Genomic DNA, 26,678 nt, shown 5'->3' on the forward strand with positions numbered 1-26,678 from the left:
AGGCATCAGACATCAAACATCAGGCATCAGACATCCACAAGCAACAGGCATCAGACATCCACAAGCGTCTGGCATCAGACATCAGGCATCCACAAGCATCAGACATCCACAAGCATCAGGCATTCGACATCAGGCATCAGACATCAGGCACCAGACATCCACAAGCATCAGACATTCACAAGCATCAGACATCTGGCATCAGACATCCACAGGCATCAGACATCAGGCACCAGACATCCACAAGCATCAGACATCCACAAGCATCAGACATCAGGCATCAGACATCCAAAAACATCAGACATCAAGCATCAGACATCCACAAGCATCAGGCATCAGACATCAGGCATCAGACATCATGCATCAGACATCATGCATGAGACATCCACAAGCATCAGACATCAGGCATCATACATCCACGAGCATCAGACATCCACAAGCATCATGCATGAGGCATCAGACATCCACAAGCATCAGACATCATGCATCAGACATCATGCATCAGACATCAGGTGTCAGACATCATGCATCAGACATTCACAAGCATCAACATCAGGCATCAGACAGCCACAAGTATCAGACATCAGGCATCAGACATCCACAAGCATCAGACATCAGGAATCAGACATCAGATATCACACATCAGACATCAGACATCAGGCCTCAGACATCAGACATCCACAAGTATCAGACATCTACAAGCATCAGACATTAAGACATCAGGCATCAGACATCATGCATCAGACATCAGACATCCACAAACATCAGACATCAAGCATCAGACATCCACAAGCATCAGACATCATGCATCAGACATCATGCATGAGACATCAGGCATCAAACATCCACAAGCATCAGACATCATGCATCAGACATCAGGCAACACACATCCACAAGCATCAGGCATCAGACATCCACAAGCATCATGCATCAGACATCATGCATCAGACATCAGGTGTCAGACATCCACAAGCATCATATATCAGGCATCCGACAGCCACAAGCATCAGACATCCACAAGCATCAGACATCAGGAATCAAACATCCACAAGCATCAGACATCCACAAGCATCAGACATCATGCATCAGACATCAGGCAACACACATCCACAAGCATAAGGCATCAGACATCAAACATCAGGCATCAGACATCAGGCATCAGACTTCCACAAGCATCAGACATCAGGTGTCAGACTTCAGGCATCAGACATCAGGCACCAGACATCCACAAGCATCAGGCATCAGACATTCACAAGCATCAGACATCAGGCATCAGACATCCACAAGCATCAGACATCAGGCATCAGACAGCCACAAGTATCAGACATCAGGCATCAGACATCCACAAGCATCAGACATCAGGAATCAGACATCAGATATCACACATCAGACATCAGGCCTCAGACATCAGACATCCACAAGTATCAGACATCTACAAGCATCAGACATTAAGACATCAGGCATCAGACATCATGCATCAGACATCAGACATCCACAAACATCAGACATCAAGCATCAGACATCCACAAGCATCAGACATCATGCATCAGACATCATGCATGAGACATCAGGCATCAAACATCCACAAGCATCAGACATCATGCATCAGACATCAGGCAACACACATCCACAAGCATCAGGCATCAGACATCCACAAGCATCATGCATCAGACATCATGCATCAGACATCAGGTGTCAGACATCCACAAGCATCATATATCAGGCATCCAACAGCCACAAGCATCAGACATCCACAAGCATCAGACATCAGGAATCAAACATCCACAAGCATCAGACATCCACAAGCATCAGACATCATGCATCAGACATCAGGCAACACACATCCACAAGCATAAGGCATCAGACATCAAACATCAGGCATCAGACATCAGGCATCAGACTTCCACAAGCATCAGACATCAGGTGTCAGACTTCAGGCATCAGACATCAGGCACCAGACATCCACAAGCATCAGGCATCAGACATTCACAAGCATCAGACATCAGGCATCAGACATCCACAAGCATCAGACATCCACAAGCATCAAACATCATGCATCAGACATCATGCATCAGACATCAGGTGTCAGACATCATGCATCAGACATCCACAAGCATCAGACATCAGGCATCAGACAGCCACAAGCATCAGACATCAGGCATCAGACATCCAAAAGCATCAAACATCAGGCATTAGACATCCACAAGCATCAGACATCAGGAATCAGACATCAGGTATCAGGCATAAGACATCAGGCATCAGACATCCACAAACATCAGACATCAAGCATCAGACATCCACAAGCATCAGGCATCAGACATCAGGCATCAGACATCATGCATCAGACATCATGCATGAGACATCCACAAGCATCAGACATCAGGCATCAAACATCCACAAGCATCAGACATCATGCATCAGACATCAGGCAACACACATCCACAAGCATCAGACATCAGACATCAGACATTCACAAACATCAGGCATCAGGCATCAGACATCCACAAACATCAGGCATCAGGCATCAGACATCCACAAACATCAGGCATCAGACATCCTGCATCAGACATCATGCGTCAGACATCAGGTGTCAGACATCATGCATCAGACATCCACAAGCATCAGACATCAGGCATCAGACAGCCACAAGCATCAGTTATCCACAAGCATCAGACATCAGGAATCAAACATCCACAAGCATCAGACATCCACAAGCATCAGACATCATGCATCAGACATCAGGCAACACACATCCACAAGCATCAGACATCGGGCATCAGACATCAGGCATCAGACTTCCACAAGCATCAAGCATCAGACATCAGGCATCAGACATCCACAAGCATCAGACATCAGGTATCAGACATCAGGCAACACACATCCACAAGCATCAGGCATCAGACATCCACAGGCATCAGACATCAGGAATCAGACATCAGACATCAGGCACCAGACATCCACAAGCATCAGGCATCAGACATCCACAAGCATCAGACATCATGCATCAGACATCAGGTGTCAGACATCATGCGTCAGACATCCACAAGCATCAGACATCAGGCATCAGACAGCCACAAGCATCAGACATCCACAAGCATCAAACATCAGGCATTAGACATCCACAAGCATCAGACATCAGGAATCAGACATCAGGTATCAGACATCAGGCATAAGACATCAGGCCTCCGACATCAGACATCCACAAGTATCAGACATCTACAAGCATCAGACATCAGGCATCAGACATCATGCATCAGACATCAGGCATCAGACATCCACAAACATCAGACTTCAAGCATCAGACATCCACAAGCATCAGACATCATGCATCAGACATCATGCATGAGACATCCACAAGCATCAGACATCAGGCAACAGACATCCACAAGCATCAGACATCCACAAGCATCAGACATCATGCATCAGATATCATGCATCAGACATCAGGTGTCAGACATCATGCATCAGACATCCACAAGCATCAGACATCAGGCATCAGACAGCCACAAGCATCAGACATCAGGCATCAGACATCCACAAGCATCAGACATCAGGAATCAGACATGCCTGATGCCTGATGTGTGATACCTGATGTCTGATTCCTGATGTCTGATGTTTGTGGATGTCTAATGCCTGATGTTTGATGCTTGTGGATGTCTGATGCCTGATGTCTGATGCTTGTGGCTGTCTGATGCCTGATGTCTGATTTGTGATACCTGATAAGACATCAGGCCTCAGACATCAGACATCCGCAAGTATCAGACATCTACAAGCATCAGACATTAAGACATCAGGCATCAGACATCATGCATCAGACATCAGGCAACACACATCCACAAGCATCAGGCATCAGACATCCACAAGCATCAAGCATCGGACATCAGGCATCAGACATCCACAAGCAACAGACATCATTCATCAGACATCAGGCAACATACATCCACAAGCATCAGGCATCAGACATCAAACATCAGGCATCAGACATCCACAAGCAACAGGCATCAGACATCCACAAGCGTCTGGCATCAGACATCAGGCATCCACAAGCATCAGACATCCACAAGCATCAGGCATTCGACATCAGGCATCAGACATCAGGCACCAGACATCCACAAGCATCAGACATTCACAAGCATCAGACATCTGGCATCAGACATCCACAGGCATCAGACATCAGGCACCAGACATCCACAAGCATCAGACATCCACAAGCATCAGACATCAGGCATCAGACATCCAAAAACATCAGACATCAAGCATCAGACATCCACAAGCATCAGGCATCAGACATCAGGCATCAGACATCATGCATCAGACATCATGCATGAGACATCCACAAGCATCAGACATCAGGCATCATACATCCACGAGCATCAGACATCCACAAGCATCATGCATGAGGCATCAGACATCCACAAGCATCAGACATCATGCATCAGACATCATGCATCAGACATCAGGTGTCAGACATCATGCATCAGACATTCACAAGCATCAACATCAGGCATCAGACAGCCACAAGTATCAGACATCAGGCATCAGACATCCACAAGCATCAGACATCAGGAATCAGACATCAGATATCACACATCAGACATCAGACATCAGGCCTCAGACATCAGACATCCACAAGTATCAGACATCTACAAGCATCAGACATTAAGACATCAGGCATCAGACATCATGCATCAGACATCAGACATCCACAAACATCAGACATCAAGCATCAGACATCCACAAGCATCAGACATCATGCATCAGACATCATGCATGAGACATCAGGCATCAAACATCCACAAGCATCAGACATCATGCATCAGACATCAGGCAACACACATCCACAAGCATCAGGCATCAGACATCCACAAGCATCATGCATCAGACATCATGCATCAGACATCAGGTGTCAGACATCCACAAGCACCATATATCAGGCATCCGACAGCCACAAGCATCAGACATCCACAAGCATCAGACATCAGGAATCAAACATCCACAAGCATCAGACATCCACAAGCATCAGACATCATGCATCAGACATCAGGCAACACACATCCACAAGCATAAGGCATCAGACATCAAACATCAGGCATCAGACATCAGGCATCAGACTTCCACAAGCATCAGACATCAGGTGTCAGACTTCAGGCATCAGACATCAGGCACCAGACATCCACAAGCATCAGGCATCAGACATTCACAAGCATCAGACATCAGGCATCAGACATCCACAAGCATCAGACATCAGGCATCAGACAGCCACAAGTATCAGACATCAGGCATCAGACATCCACAAGCATCAGACATCAGGAATCAGACATCAGATATCACACATCAGACATCAGGCCTCAGACATCAGACATCCACAAGTATCAGACATCTACAAGCATCAGACATTAAGACATCAGGCATCAGACATCATGCATCAGACATCAGACATCCACAAACATCAGACATCAAGCATCAGACATCCACAAGCATCAGACATCATGCATCAGACATCATGCATGAGACATCAGGCATCAAACATCCACAAGCATCAGACATCATGCATCAGACATCAGGCAACACACATCCACAAGCATCAGGCATCAGACATCCACAAGCATCATGCATCAGAGATCATGCATCAGACATCAGGTGTCAGACATCCACAAGCATCATATATCAGGCATCCAACAGCCACAAGCATCAGACATCCACAAGCATCAGACATCAGGAATCAAACATCCACAAGCATCAGACATCCACAAGCATCAGACATCATGCATCAGACATCAGGCAACACACATCCACAAGCATAAGGCATCAGACATCAAACATCAGGCATCAGACATCAGGCATCAGACTTCCACAAGCATCAGACATCAGGTGTCAGACTTCAGGCATCAGACATCAGGCACCAGACATCCACAAGCATCAGGCATCAGACATTCACAAGCATCAGACATCAGGCATCAGACATCCACAAGCATCAGACATCCACAAGCATCAAACATCATGCATCAGACATCATGCATCAGACATCATGCATCAGACATCAGGTGTCAGACATCATGCATCAGACATCCACAAGCATCAGACATCAGGCATCAGACAGCCACAAGCATCAGACATCAGGCATCAGACATCCAAAAGCATCAAACATCAGGCATTAGACATCCACAAGCATCAGACATCAGGAATCAGACATCAGGTATCAGGCATAAGACATCAGGCATCAGACATCCACAAACATCAGACATCAAGCATCAGACATCCACAAGCATCAGGCATCAGACATCAGGCATCAGACATCATGCATCAGACATCATGCATGAGACATCCACAAGCATCAGACATCAGGCATCAAACATCCACAAGCATCAGACATCATGCATCAGACATCAGGCAACACACATCCACAAGCATCAGACATCAGACATCAGACATTCACAAACATCAGGCATCAGACATCCACAAACATCAGGCATCAGGCATCAGACATCCACAAACATCAGGCATCAGACATCCTGCATCAGACATCATGCGTCAGACATCAGGTGTCAGACATCATGCATCAGACATCCACAAGCATCAGACATCAGGCATCAGACAGCCACAAGCATCAGACATCCACAAGCATCAGACATCAGGAATCAAACATCCACAAGCATCAGACATCCACAAGCATCAGACATCATGCATCAGACATCAGGCAACACACATCCACAAGCATCAGACATCAGGCATCAGACATCAGGCATCAGACTTCCACAAGCATCAAGCATCAGACATCAGGCATCAGACATCCACAAGCATCAGACATCAGGTATCAGACATCAGGCAACACACATCCACAAGCATCAGGCATCAGACATCCACAGGCATCAGACATCAGGAATCAGACATCAGACATCAGGCACCAGACATCCACAAGCATCAGGCATCAGACATCCACAAGCATCAGACATCATGCATCAGACATCAGGTGTCAGACATCATGCATCAGACATCCACAAGCTTCAGACATCAGGCATCAGACAGCCAAAAGCATCAGACATCCACAAGCATCAAACATCAGGCATTAGACATCCACAAGCATCAGACATCAGGAATCAGACATCAGGTATCAGACATCAGGCATAAGACATCAGGCCTCCGACATCAGACATCCACAAGTATCAGACATCTACAAGCATCAGACATCAGGCATCAGACATCATGCATCAGACATCAGGCATCAGACATCCACAAACATCAGACTTCAAGCATCAGACATCCACAAGCATCAGACATCATGCATCAGACATCATGCATGAGACATCATGCATGAGACATCCACAAGCATCAGACATCAGGCAACAGACATCCACAAGCATCAGACATCCACAAGCATCAGACATCATGCATCAGATATCATGCATCAGACATCAGGTGTCAGACATCATGCATCAGACATCCACAAGCATCAGACATCAGGCATCAGACAGCCACAAGCATCAGACATCAGGCATCAGACATCCACAAGCATCAGACATCAGGAATCAGACATGCCTGATGCCTGATGTGTGATACCTGATGTCTGATTCCTGATGTCTGATGTTTGTGGATGTCTAATGCCTGATGTTTGATGCTTGTGGATGTCTGATGCCTGATGTCTGATGCTTGTGGCTGTCTGATGCCTGATGTCTGATTTGTGATACCTGATAAGACATCAGGCCTCAGACATCAGACATCCGCAAGTATCAGACATCTACAAGCATCAGACATTAAGACATCAGGCATCAGACATCATGCATCAGACATCAGGCAACACACATCCACAAGCATCAGGCATCAGACATCCACAAGCATCAAGCATCGGACATCAGGCATCAGACATCCACAAGCAACAGACATCATTCATCAGACATCAGGCAACATACATCCACAAGCATCAGGCATCAGACATCAAACATCAGGCATCAGACATCCACAAGCAACAGGCATCAGACATCCACAAGCGTCTGGCATCAGACATCAGGCATCCACAAGCATCAGACATCCACAAGCATCAGGCATTCAACATCAGGCATCAGACATCAGGCACCAGACATCCACAAGCATCAGACATTCACAAGCATCAGACATCTGGCATCAGACATCCACAGGCATCAGACATCAGGCACCAGACATCCACAAGCATCAGACATCCACAAGCATCAGACATCAGGCATCAGACATCCAAAAACATCAGACATCAAGCATCAGACATCCACAAGCATCAGGCATCAGACATCAGGCATCAGACATCATGCATCAGACATCATGCATGAGACATCCACAAGCATCAGACATCAGGCATCATACATCCACGAGCATCAGACATCCACAAGCATCATGCATGAGGCATCAGACATCCACAAGCATCAGACATCATGCATCAGACATCATGCATCAGACATCAGGTGTCAGACATCATGCATCAGACATTCACAAGCATCAACATCAGGCATCAGACAGCCACAAGTATCAGACATCAGGCATCAGACATCCACAAGCATCAGACATCAGGAATCAGACATCAGATATCACACATCAGACATCAGACATCAGGCCTCAGACATCAGACATCCACAAGTATCAGACATCTACAAGCATCAGACATTAAGACATCAGGCATCAGACATCATGCATCAGACATCAGACATCCACAAACATCAGACATCAAGCATCAGACATCCACAAGCATCAGACATCATGCATCAGACATCATGCATCAGACATCAGGCATCAAACATCCACAAGCATCAGACATCATGCATCAGACATCAGGCAACACACATCCACAAGCATCAGGCATCAGACATCCACAAGCATCATGCATCAGACATCATGCATCAGACATCAGGTGTCAGACATCCACAAGCATCATATATCAGGCATCCGACAGCCACAAGCATCAGACATCCACAAGCATCAGACATCAGGAATCAAACATCCACAAGCATCAGACATCCACAAGCATCAGACATCATGCATCAGACATCAGGCAACACACATCCACAAGCATAAGGCATCAGACATCAAACATCAGGCATCAGACATCAGGCATCAGACTTCCACAAGCATCAGACATCAGGTGTCAGACTTCAGGCATCAGACATCAGGCACCAGACATCCACAAGCATCAGGCATCAGACATTCACAAGCATCAGACATCAGGCATCAGACATCCACAAGCATCAGACATCAGGCATCAGACAGCCACAAGTATCAGACATCAGGCATCAGACATCCACAAGCATCAGACATCAGGAATCAGACATCAGATATCACACATCAGACATCAGGCCTCAGACATCAGACATCCACAAGTATCAGACATCTACAAGCATCAGACATTAAGACATCAGGCATCAGACATCATGCATCAGACATCAGACATCCACAAACATCAGACATCAAGCATCAGACATCCACAAGCATCAGACATCATGCATCAGACATCATGCATGAGACATCAGGCATCAAACATCCACAAGCATCAGACATCATGCATCAGACATCAGGCAACACACATCCACAAGCATCAGGCATCAGACATCCACAAGCATCATGCATCAGACATCATGCATCAGACATCAGGTGTCAGACATCCACAAGCATCATATATCAGGCATCCAACAGCCACAAGCATCAGACATCCACAAGCATCAGACATCAGGAATCAAACATCCACAAGCATCAGACATCCACAAGCATCAGACATCATGCATCAGACATCAGGCAACACACATCCACAAGCATAAGGCATCAGACATCAAACATCAGGCATCAGACATCAGGCATCAGACTTCCACAAGCATCAGACATCAGGTGTCAGACTTCAGGCATCAGACATCAGGCACCAGACATCCACAAGCATCAGGCATCAGACATTCACAAGCATCAGACATCAGGCATCAGACATCCACAAGCATCAGACATCCACAAGCATCAAACATCATGCATCAGACATCATGCATCAGACATCAGGTGTCAGACATCATGCATCAGACATCCACAAGCATCAGACATCAGGCATCAGACAGCCACAAGCATCAGACATCAGGCATCAGACATCCAAAAGCATCAAACATCAGGCATTAGACATCCACAAGCATCAGACATCAGGAATCAGACATCAGGTATCAGGCATAAGACATCAGGCATCAGACATCCACAAACATCAGACATCAAGCATCAGACATCCACAAGCATCAGGCATCAGACATCAGGCATCAGACATCATGCATCAGACATCATGCATGAGACATCCACAAGCATCAGACATCAGGCATCAAACATCCACAAGCATCAGACATCATGCATCAGACATCAGGCAACACACATCCACAAGCATCAGACATCAGACATCAGACATTCACAAACATCAGGCATCAGGCATCAGACATCCACAAACATCAGGCATCAGGCATCAGACATCCACAAACATCAGGCATCAGACATCCTGCATCAGACATCATGCGTCAGACATCAGGTGTCAGACATCATGCATCAGACATCCACAAGCATCAGACATCAGGCATCAGACAGCCACAAGCATCAGACATCCACAAGCATCAGACATCAGGAATCAAACATCCACAAGCATCAGACATCCACAAGCATCAGACATCATGCATCAGACATCAGGCAACACACATCCACAAGCATCAGACATCGGGCATCAGACATCAGGCATCAGACTTCCACAAGCATCAAGCATCAGACATCAGGCATCAGACATCCACAAGCATCAGACATCAGGTATCAGACATCAGGCAACACACATCCACAAGCATCAGGCATCAGACATCCACAGGCATCAGACATCAGGAATCAGACATCAGACATCAGGCACCAGACATCCACAAGCATCAGGCATCAGACATCCACAAGCATCAGACATCATGCATCAGACATCAGGTGTCAGACATCATGCATCAGACATCCACAAGCATCAGACATCAGGCATCAGACAGCCACAAGCATCAGACATCCACAAGCATCAAACATCAGGCATTAGACATCCACAAGCATCAGACATCAGGAATCAGACATCAGGTATCAGACATCAGGCATAAGACATCAGGCCTCCGACATCAGACATCCACAAGTATCAGACATCTACAAGCATCAGACATCAGGCATCAGACATCATGCATCAGACATCAGGCATCAGACATCCACAAACATCAGACTTCAAGCATCAGACATCCACAAGCATCAGACATCATGCATCAGACATCATGCATGAGACATCCACAAGCATCAGACATCAGGCAACAGACATCCACAAGCATCAGACATCCACAAGCATCAGACATCATGCATCAGATATCATGCATCAGACATCAGGTGTCAGACATCATGCATCAGACATCCACAAGCATCAGACATCAGGCATCAGACAGCCACAAGCATCAGACATCAGACATCAGACATCCACAAGCATCAGACATCAGGAATCAGACATGCCTGATGCCTGATGTGTGATACCTGATGTCTGATTCCTGATGTCTGATGTTTGTGGATGTCTAATGCCTGATGTTTGATGCTTGTGGATGTCTGATGCCTGATGTCTGATGCTTGTGGCTGTCTGATGCCTGATGTCTGATTTGTGATACCTGATAAGACATCAGGCCTCAGACATCAGACATCCGCAAGTATCAGACATCTACAAGCATCAGACATTAAGACATCAGGCATCAGACATCATGCATCAGACATCAGGCAACACACATCCACAAGCATCAGGCATCAGACATCCACAAGCATCAAGCATCGGACATCAGGCATCAGACATCCACAAGCAACAGACATCATTCATCAGACATCAGGCAACATACATCCACAAGCATCAGGCATCAGACATCAAACATCAGGCATCAGACATCCACAAGCAACAGGCATCAGACATCCACAAGCGTCTGGCATCAGACATCAGGCATCCACAAGCATCAGACATCCACAAGCATCAGGCATTCGACATCAGGCATCAGACATCAGGCACCAGACATCCACAAGCATCAGACATTCACAAGCATCAGACATCTGGCATCAGACATCCACAGGCATCAGACATCAGGCACCAGACATCCACAAGCATCAGACATCCACAAGCATCAGACATCAGGCATCAGACATCCAAAAACATCAGACATCAAGCATCAGACATCCACAAGCATCAGGCATCAGACATCAGGCATCAGACATCATGCATCAGACATCATGCATGAGACATCCACAAGCATCAGACATCAGGCATCATACATCCACGAGCATCAGACATCCACAAGCATCATGCATGAGGCATCAGACATCCACAAGCATCAGACATCATGCATCAGACATCATGCATCAGACATCAGGTGTCAGACATCATGCATCAGACATTCACAAGCATCAACATCAGGCATCAGACAGCCACAAGTATCAGACATCAGGCATCAGACATCCACAAGCATCAGACATCAGGAATCAGACATCAGATATCACACATCAGACATCAGACATCAGGCCTCAGACATCAGACATCCACAAGTATCAGACATCTACAAGCATCAGACATTAAGACATCAGGCATCAGACATCATGCATCAGACATCAGACATCCACAAACATCAGACATCAAGCATCAGACATCCACAAGCATCAGACATCATGCATCAGACATCATGCATGAGACATCAGGCATCAAACATCCACAAGCATCAGACATCATGCATCAGACATCAGGCAACACACATCCACAAGCATCAGGCATCAGACATCCACAAGCATCATGCATCAGACATCATGCATCAGACATCAGGTGTCAGACATCCACAAGCATCATATATCAGGCATCCGACAGCCACAAGCATCAGACATCCACAAGCATCAGACATCAGGAATCAAACATCCACAAGCATCAGACATCCACAAGCATCAGACATCATGCATCAGACATCAGGCAACACACATCCACAAGCATAAGGCATCAGACATCAAACATCAGGCATCAGATATCAGGCATCAGACTTCCACAAGCATCAGACATCAGGTGTCAGACTTCAGGCATCAGACATCAGGCACCAGACATCCACAAGCATCAGGCATCAGACATTCACAAGCATCAGACATCAGGCATCAGACATCCACAAGCATCAGACATCAGGCATCAGACAGCCACAAGTATCAGACATCAGGCATCAGACATCCACAAGCATCAGACATCAGGAATCAGACATCAGATATCACACATCAGACGTCAGGCCTCAGACATCAGACATCCACAAGTATCAGACATCTACAAGCATCAGACATTAAGACATCAGGCATCAGTCATCATGCATCAGACATCAGACATCCACAAACATCAGACATCAAGCATCAGACATCCACAAGCATCAGACATCATGCATCAGACATCATGCATGAGACATCAGGCATCAAACATCCACAAGCATCAGACATCATGCATCAGACATTAGGCAACACACATCCACAAGCATCAGGCATCAGACATCCACAAGCATCATGCATCAGACATCATGCATCAGACATCAGGTGTCAGACATCCACAAGCATCATATATCAGGCATCCAACAGCCACAAGCATCAGACATCCACAAGCAACAGACATCAGGAATCAAACATCCACAAGCATCAGACATCCACAAGCATCAGACATCATGCATCAGACATCAGGCAACACACATCCACAAGCATAAGGCATCAGACATCAAACATCAAACATCAGGCATCAGACATCAGGCATCAGACTTCCACAAGCATCAGACATCAGGTGTCAGACTTCAGGCATCAGACATCAGGCACCAGACATCCACAAGCATCAGGCATCAGACATTCACAAGCATCAGACATCAGGCATCAGACATCCACAAGCATCAGACATCCACAAGCATCAAACATCATGCATCAGACATCATGCATCAGACATCAGGTGTCAGACATCATGCATCAGACATCCACAAGCATCAGACATCAGGCATCAGACAGCCACAAGCATCAGACATCAGGCATCAGACATCGAAAAGCATCAAACATCAGGCATTAGACATCCACAAGCATCAGACATCAGGAATCAGACATCAGGTATCAGGCATAAGACATCAGGCATCAGACATCCACAAACATCAGACATCAAGCATCAGACATCCACAAGCATCAGGCATCAGACATCAGGCATCAGACATCATGCATCAGACATCATGCATGAGACATCCACAAGCATCAGACATCAGGCATCAAACATCCACAAGCATCAGACATCATGCATTCGACATCAGGCAACACACATCCACAAGCATCAGACATCAGACATCAGACATTCACAAACATCAGGCATCAGGCATCAGACATCCACAAACATCAGGCATCAGGCATCAGACATCCACAAACATCAGGCATCAGACATCCTGCATCAGACATCATGCGTCAGACATCAGGTGTCAGACATCATGCATCAGACATCCACAAGCATCAGACATCAGGCATCAGACAGCCACAAGCATCAGACATCCACAAGCATCAGACATCAGGAATCAAACATCCACAAGCATCAGACATCCACAAGCATCAGACATCATGCATCAGACATCAGGCAACACACATCCACAAGCATCAGACATCGGGCATCAGACATCAGGCATCAGACTTCCACAAGCATCAAGCATCAGACATCAGGCATCAGACATCCACAAGCATCAGACATCAGGTATCAGACATCAGGCAACACACATCCACAAGCATCAGGCATCAGACATCCACAGGCATCAGACATCAGGAATCAGACATCAGACATCAGGCACCAGACATCCACAAGCATCAGGCATCAGACATCCACAAGCATCAGACATCATGCATCAGACATCAGGTGTCAGACATCATGCATCAGACATCCACAAGCATCAGACATCAGGCATCAGACAGCCACAAGCATCAGACATCCACAAGCATCAAACATCAGGCATTAGACATCCACAAGCATCAGACATCAGGAATCAGACATCAGGTATCAGACATCAGGCATAAGACATCAGGCCTCCGACATCAGACATCCACAAGTATCAGACATCTACAAGCATCAGACATCAGGCATCAGACATCATGCATCAGACATCAGGCATCAGACATCCACAAACATCAGACTTCAAGCATCAGACATCCACAAGCATCAGACATCATGCATCAGACATCATGCATGAGACATCCACAAGCATCAGACATCAGGCATCAAACATCCACAAGCATCAGGCATGCATCAGACATCAGGCAACACACATCCACAAGCATCAGGCATCAGACATCCACAAGCATCAGACATCATGCATCAGACATCAGGCAACACATCCACAAGCATCAGACATCAAACATCGGGGATCAGACATCAGGCATCAGACATCCACAAGCATCGGACATCAGACATCCACAAGCATCAGACATCAGGCACCAGACATCAGCCATCAGGCATAAGACATCCACAAGCATCAGGCATCAGACATCCACAAGCAACAGACATCATGCATCAGACATCAGACAACATACATCCACAAACATCAGGCATCAGACATCAAACATCAGGCATCAGACATCCACAAGCATCAGACATCAGGCATCCACAAGCATCAGACATCTGACATCAGGCATCGGACATCAGGCATCAGACATCCACAAGCATCAGGCATCAGACATCAGGCACCAGACATCAGCCATCAGGCATAAGACATCCACAAGCATCAGGCATCAGACATCCACAAGCAACAGACATCATGCATCAGGCATCAGACATCCACAAGCATCAGGCATCAGACATCCACAAGCATCAGACATCAGGCATCAGACATCAGGCATCAGACATCAGGCACCAGACATCCACAAGCATCAGACATCAGGCATCAGACATCCACAAGCATCAGACATCAGAAATCAGACATCAGGCATCAGGCACCAGACATCCACAAGCATCAGACATCCACAAGCATCAGACATCAGGCATTAGACATCCGGCACCAGACATGCACAAGCATCAGGCATCAGACATGCACAAGCATCAGGCATCAGACATCATGCATCAGACATCATGCATCAGACATCAGGTGTCAGACATCATGCGTCAGACATCCACAAGCATCAGACATCAGGCATCAGACAGCCGTGAGCATCAGACATCAGGCATCAGACATCCACAAGCATCAAACATAAGGCGTTAGACATCCACAAGCATCAGACATCAGGAATCAGACATCAGGTATCAGACATCAGGCCTCATATATCAGACATCCACAAGTATCAGACATCTACAAACATCAGGCATCAGACATCATGCATCAGACATCAGGTATCAGACATCCACAAACATCAGACATCAAGCATCAGACATCCACAAGCATCAGGCATCAGACATCAGGCATCAGACATCCACAAACATCAGACATCAAGCATCAGACATCATGCATCAGACATCATGCATGAGACATCCACAAGCATCAGACATCAGGCATCAAACATCCACAAGCATCAGACATCCACAAGCATCATGCATGAGGCATCAGACATCCACACGCATCAGACATCATGCATCAGACATCAGGTGTCAGACATCATGCGTCAGACATCCACAAGCATCAGACATCAGGCATCAGACAGCCACAAGCATCAGACATCAGGCATCAGACATCCACAAGCATCAGACATCAGGAATCAGACATCAGGTATCACTCATCAGACATCAGGCCTCAGATATCAGACATCCACAAGTATCAGACATTAAGACATCAGGCATCAGACATCATGCATCAGACATCAGACATCCACAAACATCAGACATCAAGCATCAGACATCCACAAGCGTCAGGCATCAGACATCATGCATCAGACATCATTCATGAGACATCCACAAGCATCAGACATCAGGCATCAAACGTCCACAAGCATCAGACATCATGCATCAGACATCAGGCAACACACATCCACAAGCATCAGGCATCAGACATCCACAAGCATCAGACATCAGGCATCAGACATCCACAAGCATCGGACATCAGGCATCAGACATCATGCGTCAGACATCATACATCAGACATCAGGCATCAGACATTCACAAACATCAGGCATCAGACATCAGGCATCAGACACCCACAAACATCATGCATCAGACATCCACAAGCATCAGACATCCTGCATCAGACATGCGTCAGACATCAGGTGTCAGACATCATGCATCAGACATCCACAAGCATCAGACATCAGGCATCAGACAGCCACAAGCATCAGACATCCACAAGCATCAGACATCAGGAATCAAACATCCACAAGCATCAGACATCCACAAGCATCAGACATCCACAAGCATCAGACATCAGGAATCAAGAATCCACAAGCATCAGACATCATGCATCAGACATCAGGCAACACACATCCACAAGCATCAGACATTGGGCATCAGACATCAGGCATCAGACTTCCACAAGCATCAGGCATCAGGCATCAGACATCCACAAGCATCAGACATCAGGTATCAGACATCAGGCAACACACATCCACAAGCATCAGACATCCACAGGCATCAGACATTAGGCACCAGACATCCACAAGCATCAGACATCAGGAATCAGACATCAGGCATCAGACATCAGGCACCAGACATCCACAAGCATCAGGCATTAGACATTCACAAGCATCAGACATCAGGCATCAGACATCCACAAGCATCAGACATCATGCATCAGACATCAGGCAACACACATCCACAAGCATCAGATATCGGGCATCAGACATCAGGCATCAGACTTCCACAAGCATCAGACATCAGGCATCAGACATCCACAAGCATCAGACATCATGCATCAGACATCAGGCAACACACATCCACAAGCATCAGACATCAGACATTCACAAACATCAGGCATCAGGCATCAGACATCCACAAACATCAGGCATCAGGCATCAGACATCCACAAACATCAGGCATCAGACATCATGTGTCAGACATCAGGTGTCAGACATCATGCATCAGACATCCACAAGCATCAGACATCAGGCATCAGACAGCCACAAGCATCAGACATCCACAAGCATCAGACATCAGGAATCAAACATCCACAAGCATCAGACATCCACAAGCATCAGACATCATGCATCAGACATCAGGCAACACACATCCACAAGCATCAGACATCGGGCATCAGACATCAGGCATCAGACTTCCACAAGCATCAAGCATCAGACATCAGGCATCAGACATCCACAAGCATCAGACATCAGGTATCAGACATCAGGCAACACACATCCACAAGCATCAGGCATCAGACATCCACAGGCATCAGACATCAGGAATCAGACATCAGGCATCAGACATCAGGCACCAGACATCCACAAGCATCAGGCATCAGACATCCACAAGCATCAGGCATCAGACATCCACAAGCATCAGACATCATGCATCAGACATCAGGTGTCAGACATCATGCATCAGACATCCACAAGCATCAGACATCAGGCATCAGACAGCCACAAGCATCAGACATCCACAAGCATCAAACATCAGGCATTAGACATCCACAAGCATCAGACATCAGGAATCAGACATCAGGTATCAGACATCAGGCATAAGACATCAGGCCTCCAACATCAGACATCCACAAGTATCAGACATCTACAAGCATCAGACATTAGACATCAGGCATCAGACATCATGCATCAGACATCAGGCATCAGACATCCACAAACATCAGACTTCAAGCATCAGACATCCACAAGCATCAGACATCATGCATCAGACATCATGCATGAGACATCCACAAGCATCAGACATCAGGCATCAAACATCCACAAGCATCAGGCATGCATCAGACATCAGGCAACACACATCCACAAGCATCAGGCATCAGACATCCACAAGCATCAGACATCAGACATCAGGCAACACATCCACAAGCATCAGACATCAAACATCGGGCATCAGACATCAGGCATCAGACATCCACAAGCATCGGACATCAGACATCCACAAGCATCAGACATCAGGCACCAGACATCAGCCATCAGGCATAAGACATCCACAAGCATCAGGCATCAGACATCCACAAGCAACAGACATCATGCATCAGACATCAGGCAACATACATCCACAAACATCAGGCATCAGACATCAAACATCAGGCATCAGACATCCACAAGCATCAGGCATCAGACATCAGGCATCCACAAGCATCAGACATCCGACATCAGGCATCGGATATCAGGCATCAGACATCCACAAGCATCAGGCATCAGACATCATGCACCAGACATCAGCCATCAGGCATAAGACATCCACAAGCATCAGACATCAGGCATCAGACATCCACAAGCAACAGACATCATGCATCAGGCATCAGACATCCACAAGCATCAGGCATCAGACATCCACAAGCATCAGACATCAGACATCAGGCATCAGACATCAGGCACCAGACATCCACAAGCATCAGACATCAGGCACCAGACATCCACAAGCATCAGACATCCACAAGCATCAGACATAAGGCATCAGACATCCACAAGCAACAGACATCAGAAATCAGACATCAGGCATCAGGCACCAGACATCCACAAGCATCAGACATCCACAAGCATCAGAAATCAGGCATTAGACATCCGGCACCAGACATGCACAAGCATCAGGCATCAGACATGCAAAAGCATCAGGCATCAGACATCATGCATCAGACATCATGCATCAGACATCAGGTGTCAGACATGCATCAGACATCCACATGCATCAGACATCCACAAGCATCAGACATCAGGCATCAGACAGCCACAAGCATCAGACATCAGGCATCAGACATCCACAAGCATCAAACATAAGGCATTAGACATCCACAAGCATCAGACATCAGGAATCAGACATCAGGTATCAGACATCCGGCCTCAGATATCAGACATCCACAAGTATCAGACATCATGCATCAGACATCCACAAGCATCAAACATAAGGCATTAGACATCCACAAGCATCAGACATCAGGAATCAGACATCAGGTATCACACATCAGACATCAGGCCTCAGACATCAGACATCCACAAGTATCAGACATTAAGACATCAGGCATCAGACATCATGCATCAGACATCAGACATCCACAAACATCAGACATCAAGCATCAGACATCAGACATCCACAAGCATCAGGCATCAGATATCATGCATCAGACATCATGCATGAGACATCCACAAGCATCAGACATCAGGCATCAAACATCCACAAGCATCAGACATCATGCATCAGACATCAGGCAACACACATCCACAAGCATCAGGCATCAGACATCCACAAGCATCAGACATCAGGCATCAGACATCCACAAGCATCGGACATCAGGCGTCAGACATCATACATCAGACATCAGGCGTCAGACATCATACATCAGACATCAGGCATCAGACATTCACAAACATCAGGCATCAGACATCAGACACCCACAAACATCATGCATCAGACATCCACAAGCATCAGACATCTTGCATCAGACATGCATCAGACATCAGATGTCAGACATCATGCATCAGACATCCACAAGCATCAGACATCAGGCATCAGACAGCCACAAGCATCAGACATCCACAAGCATCAGACATCAGGAATCAAACTTCCACAAGCATCAGACATCCACAAGCATCAGACATCCACAAGCATCAGACATCAGGAATCAAACATCCACAAGCATCAGACATCATGCATCAGACATCAGGCAACACACATCCACAAGCATCAGACATCGGGCATCAGGCATCAGACTTCCACAAGCATCAGACATCAGGCATCAGACATCCACAAGCATCAGACATCAGGTATCAGACATCAGGCAACACACATCCACAAGCATCAGGCATCAGACATCCACAGGCATCAGACATTAGGTATCAGACATCCACAAGCATCAGACATCAGGAATCAGACATCAGACATCAGGCACCAGACATCCACAAGCATCAGGCATTAGACATTCACAAGCATCAGACATCAGGCATCAGACATCCACAAGCATCAGACATCATGCATCAGACATCAGGTGTCAGACATCAGGTGTCAGACATCCACAAGCATCAGACATCAGGCACCAGACATCCTCAAGCATCAGGCATCAGACATTCACAAGCATCAGGCATCAGGCACCAGACATCCACAAGCATCAGGCATCAGACATTCACAAGCATCAGACATCAGGCACCAGACATCCACAAGCATCAGACATCCACAAGCATCAGACATCATGCATCAGATATCATGCATCAGACATCAGGTGTCAGACATCATGCATCAGACATCCACAAGCATCAGACATCAGGCACCAGACAGCCACAAGCATCAGACATCAGGCATCAGACATCCACAAGCATCAGACATCAGGAATCAGACATGCCTGATGCCTGATGTGTGATACCTGATGTCTGATTCCTGATGTCTGATGTTTGTGGATGTCTAATGCCTGATGTTTGATGCTTGTGGATGTCTGATGCCTGATGTCTGATGCTTGTGGCTGTCTGATGCCTGATGTCTGATGTGTGATACCTGATAAGACATCAGGCCTCAGACATCAGACATCCGCAAGTATCAGACATCTACAAGCATCAGACATTAAGACATCAGGCATCAGACATCATGCATCAGACATCAGGCAACACACATCCACAAGCATAGGGCATCAGACATCCACAAGCATCAAGCATCGGACATCAGGCATCAGACATCCACAAGCAACAGACATCATTCATCAGACATCAGGCAACATACATCCACAAGCATCAGGCATCAGACATCAAACATCAGGCATCAGACATCCACAAGCATCAGGCATCAGACATCCACAAGCGTCTGGCATCAGACATCAGGCATCCACAAGCATTAGACATCCACAAGCATCAGGCATTCGACATCAGGCATCAGACATCAGGCACCAGACATCCACAAGCATCAGACATCCACAAGCATCAGACATCTGGCATCAGACATCCACAGGCATCAGACATCAGGCACCAGACATCCACAAGCATCAGACATCCACAAGCATCAGACATCAGGCATCAGACATCCAAAAACATCAGACATCAAGCATCAGACATCCACAAGCATCAGGCATCAGACATCAGGCATCAGACATCATGCATCAGACATCATGCATGAGACATCCACAAGCATCAGACATCAGGCATCATACATCCACAAGCATCAGACATCCACAAGCATCATGCATGAGGCATCAGACATCCACAAGCATCAGACATCATGCATCAGACATCCACAAGCATCAGGCATCAGACATTCACAAGCATCAGACATCAGGCATCAGACATCCACAAGCATCAACATCAGGCATCAGACAGCCACAAGCATCAGACATCAGGCATCAGACATCCACAAGCATCAGACATCAGGAATCAGACATCAGATATCACACATCAGACATCAGGCCTCAGACATCAGACATCCACAAGTATCAGACATCTACAAGCATCAGACATTAAGACATCAGGCATCAGACATCATGCATCAGACATCAGACATCCACAAACATCAGACATCAAGCATCAGACATCCACAAGCATCAGACATCATGCATCAGACATCATGCATGAGACATCAGGCATCAAACATCCACAAGCATCAGACATCATGCATCAGACATCAGGCAACACACATCCACAAGCATCAGGCATCAGACATCCACAAGCATCATGCATCAGACATCATGCATCAGACATCAGGTGTCAGACATCCACAAGCATCATATATCAGGCATCAGACAGCCACAAGCATCAGACATCCACAAGCATCAGACATCAGGAATCAAACATCCACAAGCATCAGACATCCACAAGCATCAGACATCATGCATCAGACATCAGGCAACACACATCCACAAGCATAAGGCATCAGACATCAAACATCAGGCATCAGACATCAGGCATCAGACTTCCACAAGCATCAGACATCAGGTGTCAGACATCAGGCATCAGACATCAGGCACCAGACATCCACAAGCATCAGGCATCAGACATTCACAAGCATCAGACATCAGGCATCAGACATCCACAAGCATCAGACATCCACAAGCATCAAACATCATGCATCAGACATCATGCATCAGACATCAGGTGTCAGACATCATGCATCAGACATCCACAAGCATCAGACATCAGGCATCAGACAGCCACAAGCATCAGACATCAGGCATCAGACATCCACAAGCATCAAACATCAGGCATTAGACATCCACAAGCATCAGACATCAGGAATCAGACATCAGGTATCAGGCATAAGACATCAGGCATCAGACATCCACAAACATCAGACATCAAGCATCAGACATCCACAAGCATCATGCATCAGACATCAGGCATCAGACATCATGCATCAGACATCATGCATCAGACATCCACAAGCATCAGACATCAGGCATCAAACATCCACAAGCATCAGACATCATGCATCAGACATCAGGCAACACACATCCACAAGCATCAGACATCAGACATCAGACATTCACAAACATCAGGCATCAGGCATCAGACATCCACAAACATCAGGCATTAGGCATCAGACATCCACAAACATCAGGCATCAGACATCCTGCATCAGACATCATGCATCAGACATCAGGTGTCAGACATCATGCATCAGACATCCACAAGCATCAGACATCAGGCATCAGACAGCCACAAGCATCAGACATCAGGCATCAGACAGCCACAAACATCAGACATCAGGAATCAAACATCCACAAGCATCAGACATCCACAAGCATCAGACATCATGCATCAGACATCAGGCAACACACATCCACAAGCATCAGACATCGGGCATCAGACATCAGGCATCAGACTTCCACAAGCATCAAGCATCAGACATCAGGCATCAGACATCCACAAGCATCAGACATCAGGTATCAGACATCAGGCAACACACATCCACAAGCATCAGGCATCAGACATCCACAGGCATCAGACATCAGGAATCAGACATCAGACATCAGGCACCAGACATCCACAAGCATCAGGCATCAGACATCCACAAGCATCAGACATCATGCATCAGACATCAGGTGTCAGACATCATGCATCAGACATCCACAAGCATCAGACATCAGGCATCAGACAGCCACAAGCATCAGACATCCACAAGCATCAAACATCAGGCATTAGACATCCATAAGCATCAGACATCAGGAATCAGACATCAGGTATCAGACATCAGGCATAAGACATCAGGCCTCCGACATCAGACATCCACAAGTATCAGACATCTACAAGCATCAGACATCAGGCATCCGACATCATGCATCAGACATCAGGCATCAGACATCCACAAACATCAGACTTCAAGCATCAGACATCCACAAGCATCAGACATCATGCATCAGACATCAGGTGTCAGACATCCACAAGCATCATATATCAGGCATCAGACAGCCACAAGCATCAGACATCCACAAGCATCAGACATCAGGAATCAAACATCCACAAGCATCAGACATCCACAAGCATCAGACATCATGCATCAGACATCAGGCAACACACATCCACAAGCATAAGGCATCAGACATCAAACATCAGGCATCAGACATCAGGCATCAGACTTCCACAAGCATCAGACATCAGGTGTCAGACATCAGGCATCAGACATCAGGCACCAGACATCCACAAGCATCAGGCATCAGACATTCACAAGCATCAGACATCAGGCATCAGACATCCACAAGCATCAGACATCCACAAGCATCAAACATCATGCATCAGACATCATGCATCAGACATCAGGTGTCAGACATCATGCATCAGACATCCACAAGCATCAGACATCAGGCATCAGACAGCCACAAGCATCAGACATCAGGCATCAGACATCCACAAGCATCAAACATCAGGCATTAGACATCCACAAGCATCAGACATCAGGAATCAGACATCAGGTATCAGGCATAAGACATCAGGCATCAGACATCCACAAACATCAGACATCAAGCATCAGACATCCACAAGCATCATGCATCAGACATCAGGCATCAGACATCATGCATCAGACATCATGCATGAGACATCCACAAGCATCAGACATCAGGCATCAAACATCCACAAGCATCAGACATCATGCATCAGACATCAGGCAACACACATCCACAAGCATCAGACATCAGACATCAGACATTCACAAACATCAGGCATCAGGCATCAGACATCCACAAACATCAGGCATTAGGCATCAGACATCCACAAACATCAGGCATCAGACATCCTGCATCAGACATCATGCATCAGACATCAGGTGTCAGACATCATGCATCAGACATCCACAAGCATCAGACATCAGGCATCAGACAGCCACAAGCATCAGACATCAGGCATCAGACAGCCACAAACATCAGACATCAGGAATCAAACATCCACAAGCATCAGACATCCACAAGCATCAGACATCATGCATCAGACATCAGGCAACACACATCCACAAGCATCAGACATCGGGCATCAGACATCAGGCATCAGACTTCCACAAGCATCAAGCATCAGACATCAGGCATCAGACATCCACAAGCATCAGACATCAGGTATCAGACATCAGGCAACACACATCCACAAGCATCAGGCATCAGACATCCACAGGCATCAGACATCAGGAATCAGACATCAGACATCAGGCACCAGACATCCACAAGCATCAGGCATCAGACATCCACAAGCATCAGACATCATGCATCAGACATCAGGTGTCAGACATCATGCATCAGACATCCACAAGCATCAGACATCAGGCATCAGACAGCCACAAGCATCAGACATCCACAAGCATCAAACATCAGGCATTAGACATCCATAAGCATCAGACATCAGGAATCAGACATCAGGTATCAGACATCAGGCATAAGACATCAGGCCTCCGACATCAGACATCCACAAGTATCAGACATCTACAAGCATCAGACATCAGGCATCCGACATCATGCATCAGACATCAGGCATCAGACATCCACAAACATCAGACTTCAAGCATCAGACATCCACAAGCATCAGACATCATGCATCAGACATCATGCATGAGACATCCACAAGCATCAGACATCAGGCATCAAACATCCACAAGCATCAGGCATGCATCAGACATCAGGCAACACACATCCACAAGCATCAGGCATCAGACATCCACAAGCATCAGACATCATGCATCAGACATCAGGCAACACATCCACAAGCATCAGACATCAAACATCGGGCATCAGACATCAGGCATCAGACATCCACAAGCATCGGACATCAGACATCCACAAGCATCAGACATCAGGCACCAGACATCAGCCATCAGGCATAAGACATCCACAAGCATCAGGCATCAGACATCCACAAGCAACAGACATCATGCATCAGACATCAGGCAACATACATCCACAAACATCAGGCATCAGACATCAAACATCAGGCATCAGACATCCACAAGCATCAGACATCAGGCATCCACAAGCATCAGACATCCGACATCAGGCATCGGACATCAGGCACCAGACATCCACAAGCATCAGGCATCAGACATCAGGCACCAGACATCAGCCATCAGGCATAGGACATCCACAAGCATCAGACATCAGGCATCAGACATCCACAAGCAACAGACATCATGCATCAGGCATCAGACA

Source organism: Triturus cristatus, chromosome 1_1, assembly GCF_964204655.1.
Source record: "Triturus cristatus chromosome 1_1, aTriCri1.1, whole genome shotgun sequence".
Taxonomy (NCBI): domain Eukaryota; kingdom Metazoa; phylum Chordata; class Amphibia; order Caudata; family Salamandridae; genus Triturus; species Triturus cristatus.